Source organism: Schistocerca piceifrons, unplaced genomic scaffold (assembly GCF_021461385.2).
Source record: "Schistocerca piceifrons isolate TAMUIC-IGC-003096 unplaced genomic scaffold, iqSchPice1.1 HiC_scaffold_453, whole genome shotgun sequence".
Classification (NCBI taxonomy): Eukaryota; Metazoa; Arthropoda; class Insecta; order Orthoptera; family Acrididae; genus Schistocerca; species Schistocerca piceifrons.
In genome coordinates, this window is record NW_025728682.1 from 1 (window position 1) to 5,000 (window position 5,000).

A 5,000-nucleotide genomic window follows, 5' to 3' on the forward strand; every position below is an offset into this window, starting at 1 on the left:
TTCTTGTCATATGATGTATCCATTATATTGGAGAGGCATAGTGTATCAAGAGGTAAAACCCTGTTTTATAATTTTGTAACAAAGTGATTTCAGAATTTCTGAGACACTGAACCATGTGCCGATGGTTGATCATAGTAACATTTTGTAGCAGAATACTAGAACACAATAACCTTCCTGTAACTTGTAGACAGCTCAGCTACTCTACAAATAAACAACTAGTTCTTCTGTAACTCAAGGAGGAATAGGATTAATAGTCCTATTGAACTTCCTAATATATGTAAGAAATAGGAACTGCTATGCTTTCAAACACTTTGCAAGATCTTGCTATAATTTCAGCTAACCATTTTTTAAATACTTTTATAAGGTCACCATCAAGCAAATGGTAATAAAATACCAATGCCACCATCCATTTCCGATATCTAGAAGGCAAGTGGGCTAAACTCGTTATCTAGGAATGAGAGGGGGGGGGGAGAGGGTTGGTGACCTTGACTTTGAGAAGGTGAGGGGAGCTCTGGCATCACTGCATGGGGGATGGGGTGACCTATATAGGAGGGGGAAACTCTAGCAACAATGCAGCATGCACTGGTTTTTGCCTTTGCCTATTACTGCTGTTCGTCTATGGGGTATCCAGACCCAAGCACTGACCTGGCGTAACAAAGAATATGATTTATCTGACCAGGGAACACATTTTCCGTTGGTCAATGACCCAATCATGATGACCCCTGTCCACAGCAATCGTAACTGACGCTGCCGTTAGGGCGACATGGGAACACCCAAATGGCGATGGACGCCTACGTTTTCTGGTGAAGTTACGCAAATGAAGAAATGGTAACCCGTTGTGGTGCGGTTGTTCTCGCTAGGGGTGAATCGGTGATGGCGACGATAGGTTGAGGTACTAACCGGTTGTTCCAGCGATACCCACCATGCCGACGAAACTGAACGGCATCTGGGTGTGAAGCGATACGCGGCGGTGGCTGGGTGGGACCGTCCCCGGCCGGTGAGGGGGGCGCCTCCCGGCGTGCTGGCCCGCGCGGTGCGTGGGCGCACGCGCTACAGCCGGCTGGTTGGGGGGCGGCCAGTGGCAGGCGCGCCGGCCGACGGACGCGGCAGGCGTCGCAGCTGCGCGCCGGCGCACCCTGCGCGCGGCGCCGTGCGGCCAAAGTAGGTCCTCGCGGGCCCGGTGCGAAGCGCGGTGGACATCTGCAGTGTGCTGGTCCGATTGAGGACTGTGTGCGTTGAGGATGCGCCGCCGCCCGGCGCTCGGCGCCGCGACGCCGTCTGCTGCTCGGTCGCCCCCAGCGGTTCTCGCTGGTGGTTTTGTATCGCAGCTGTGCGGATGTGTTGGCGTGTGCCGCTGTGCTGGGAGAGTTCGCTTCGGCACCCAAGTGGGGCTTTTTGTCCTTCTGTGGCGCTGGCGTTGGAGCTGCCGGTCACCGTAGGTGGCGCGTGTTGTCTCCCGCCGGCAATGCCACGACAGCACGCTCCCGGGCCTCTGTCGGCAGCGGCAAGCTCAGTTGGGAGCACGGGTGGTCGCACCGAAAGCGTCTACTCGCCTAACTCCGGGCGATTGCGCCTCTCTCGAACCCGACCAAGTACTTGGGACGGCGCTGCGCGCCGCCGGGACCTGAGAGGGTTTCGAGGTGTATTGTGCAGGGGAGCTCAGCCTCCTCCTGTTTGCAGAATGATTGAGCGGACGCTTGCGTGTTCGCGCGGGCCCCCCGGGACACACTCCCGGGCGGCCGGCTGCTCAGCTCTAGTTGACGCAGCTCCCTGGTTGATCCTGCCAGTAGTCATATGCTTGTCTCAAAGATTAAGCCATGCATGTCTCAGTACAAGCCGCATTAAGGTGAAACCGCGAATGGCTCATTAAATCAGTTATGGTTCCTTAGATCGTACCCACGTTACTTGGATAACTGTGGTAATTCTAGAGCTAATACATGCAAACAGAGTCCCGACCAGAGATGGAAGGGACGCTTTTATTAGATCAAAACCAATCGGTCGGCTCGTCCGGTCCGTTTGCCTTGGTGACTCTGAATAACTTTGGGCTGATCGCACGGTCCTCGTACCGGCGACGCATCTTTCAAATGTCTGCCTTATCAACTGTCGATGGTAGGTTCTGCGCCTACCATGGTTGTAACGGGTAACGGGGAATCAGGGTTCGATTCCGGAGAGGGAGCCTGAGAAACGGCTACCACATCCAAGGAAGGCAGCAGGCGCGCAAATTACCCACTCCCGGCACGGGGAGGTAGTGACGAAAAATAACGATACGGGACTCATCCGAGGCCCCGTAATCGGAATGAGTACACTTTAAATCCTTTAACGAGTATCTATTGGAGGGCAAGTCTGGTGCCAGCAGCCGCGGTAATTCCAGCTCCAATAGCGTATATTAAAGTTGTTGCGGTTAAAAAGCTCGTAGTTGGATTTGTGTCCCACGCTGTTGGTTCACCGCCCGTCGGTGTTTAACTGGCATGTATCGTGGGACGTCCTGCCGGTGGGGCGAGCCGAAGGCGTGCGACCGCCCCGTGCGTGCTCGTGCGTCCCGAGGCGGACCCCGTTGAAATCCTACCAGGGTGCTCTTTATTGAGTGTCTCGGTGGGCCGGCACGTTTACTTTGAACAAATTAGAGTGCTTAAAGCAGGCAAGCCCGCCTGAATACTGTGTGCATGGAATAATGGAATAGGACCTCGGTTCTATTTTGTTGGTTTTCGGAACCCGAGGTAATGATTAATAGGGACAGGCGGGGGCATTCGTATTGCGACGTTAGAGGTGAAATTCTTGGATCGTCGCAAGACGAACAGAAGCGAAAGCATTTGCCAAGTATGTTTTCATTAATCAAGAACGAAAGTTAGAGGTTCGAAGGCGATCAGATACCGCCCTAGTTCTAACCATAAACGATGCCAGCCAGCGATCCGCCGCAGTTCCTCCGATGACTCGGCGGGCAGCCTCCGGGAAACCAAAGCTTTTGGGTTCCGGGGGAAGTATGGTTGCAAAGCTGAAACTTAAAGGAATTGACGGAAGGGCACCACCAGGAGTGGAGCCTGCGGCTTAATTTGACTCAACACGGGAAACCTCACCAGGCCCGGACACCGGAAGGATTGACAGATTGATAGCTCTTTCTTGATTCGGTGGGTGGTGGTGCATGGCCGTTCTTAGTTGGTGGAGCGATTTGTCTGGTTAATTCCGATAACGAACGAGACTCTAGCCTGCTAACTAGTCGCGTGACATCCTTCGTGCTGTCAGCGATTACTTTTCTTCTTAGAGGGACAGGCGGCTTCTAGCCGCACGAGATTGAGCAATAACAGGTCTGTGATGCCCTTAGATGTTCTGGGCCGCACGCGCGCTACACTGAAGGAATCAGCGTGTCTTCCTAGGCCGAAAGGTCGGGGTAACCCGCTGAACCTCCTTCGTGCTAGGGATTGGGGCTTGCAATTGTTCCCCATGAACGAGGAATTCCCAGTAAGCGCGAGTCATAAGCTCGCGTTGATTACGTCCCTGCCCTTTGTACACACCGCCCGTCGCTACTACCGATTGAATGATTTAGTGAGGTCTTCGGACTGGTACGCGGCATTGACTCTGTCGTTGCCGATGCTACCGGAAAGATGACCAAACTTGATCATTTAGAGGAAGTAAAAGTCGTAACAAGGTTTCCGTAGGTGAACCTGCGGAAGGATCATTACCGACTAGACTGCATGTCTTTCGATGTGCGTGTCGTGTCGCGCAACACGCTACCTGTACGGCTCGCAGTAGCCGTGCGCCGCGTGCGGAACCACGCGTGCCTCTCAAAACTAGCGGCAATGTTGTGTGGTACGAGCGCTGAAGCGCTGGAGCGGCTGGCCTGCGGCACCTGGCGCCTGGCGCCGGTTTTGAATGACTTTCGCCCGAGTGCCTGTCCGCTCCGGTGTGGAGCCGTACGACGCCCGTCGGCCGTGAGGCCGTTGGACACAGAACGCTGGAACAGGGGCCGCCACACGCCTCACTCCCGCCTATGCGACCGTCTCGAAAGAGACGGCGGAAACTTGAGAAAAGATCACCCAGGACGGTGGATCACTCGGCTCGTGGGTCGATGAAGAACGCAGCAAATTGCGCGTCGACATGTGAACTGCAGGACACATGAACATCGACGTTTCGAACGCACATTGCGGTCCATGGATTCCGTTCCCGGGCCACGTCTGGCTGAGGGTCGGCTACGTATACTGAAGCGCGCGGCGTTTGCCCCGCTTCGCAGACCTGGGAGTGTCGCGGCCGCCTGTGGGGCCGGCCGCGTCTCCTCAAACGTGCGATGCGCGCCCGTCGCCTGGCGGTTCGCATACCGGTACTTTCTCGGTAGCGTGCACAGCCGGCTGGCGGTGTGGCGTGCGACACCTCGTACAACGACCTCAGAGCAGGCGAGACTACCCGCTGAATTTAAGCATATTACTAAGCGGAGGAAAAGAAACTAACAAGGATTCCCCCAGTAGCGGCGAGCGAACAGGGAAGAGTCCAGCACCGAACCCCGCAGGCTGCCGCCTGTCGTGGCATGTGGTGTTTGGGAGGGTCCACTACCCCGACGCCTCGCGCCGAGCCCAAGTCCAACTTGAATGAGGCCGACGGCCCGTAGAGGGTGCCAGGCCCGTAGCGGCCGGTGCGAGCGTCGGCGGGACCTCTCCTTCGAGTCGGGTTGCTTGAGAGTGCAGCTCCAAGTGGGTGGTAAACTCCATCTGAGACTAAATATGACCACGAGACCGATAGCGAACAAGTACCGTGAGGGAAAGTTGAAAAGAACTTTGAAGAGAGAGTTCAAAAGTACGTGAAACCGTTCTGGGGTAAACGTGAGAAGTCCGAAAGGTCGAACGGGTGAGATTCACGCCCATCCGGCCACTGGCCTCCGCCCTCGGCAGATGGGGCCGGCCGCCCGCGCGGAGCAATCCGCGGCGGGGTCGTGTCCGGTTGCCTTTCCACTCGCCGCGGGGTGGGGCCGTTCCGGTGTGCGGTGGGCCGCACTTCTCCCCTAGTAGGACGTC

At 55.9% G+C, this 5,000-nt stretch overlaps 2 non-coding genes and 1 pseudogene across 2 annotated transcripts; all 3 read left to right on the forward strand.

Moving 5' to 3' along the window:
* Positions 1-1,767: 1,767 nt before the first annotated feature.
* Positions 1,768-3,676, forward strand: LOC124751089. Its single transcript, XR_007012038.1, has one exon. It is a non-coding gene; the product is annotated as a small subunit ribosomal RNA (ribosomal RNA).
* Positions 3,677-4,028: 352 nt separating this feature from the next.
* Positions 4,029-4,183, forward strand: LOC124751088. The gene has a single exon (XR_007012037.1). It is a non-coding gene; the product is annotated as a 5.8S ribosomal RNA (ribosomal RNA).
* A 188-nt stretch (positions 4,184-4,371) lies between these two features.
* LOC124751096 overlaps positions 4,372-5,000 on the forward strand; it is a 4,223-nt pseudogene continuing 3,594 nt past the window's right edge.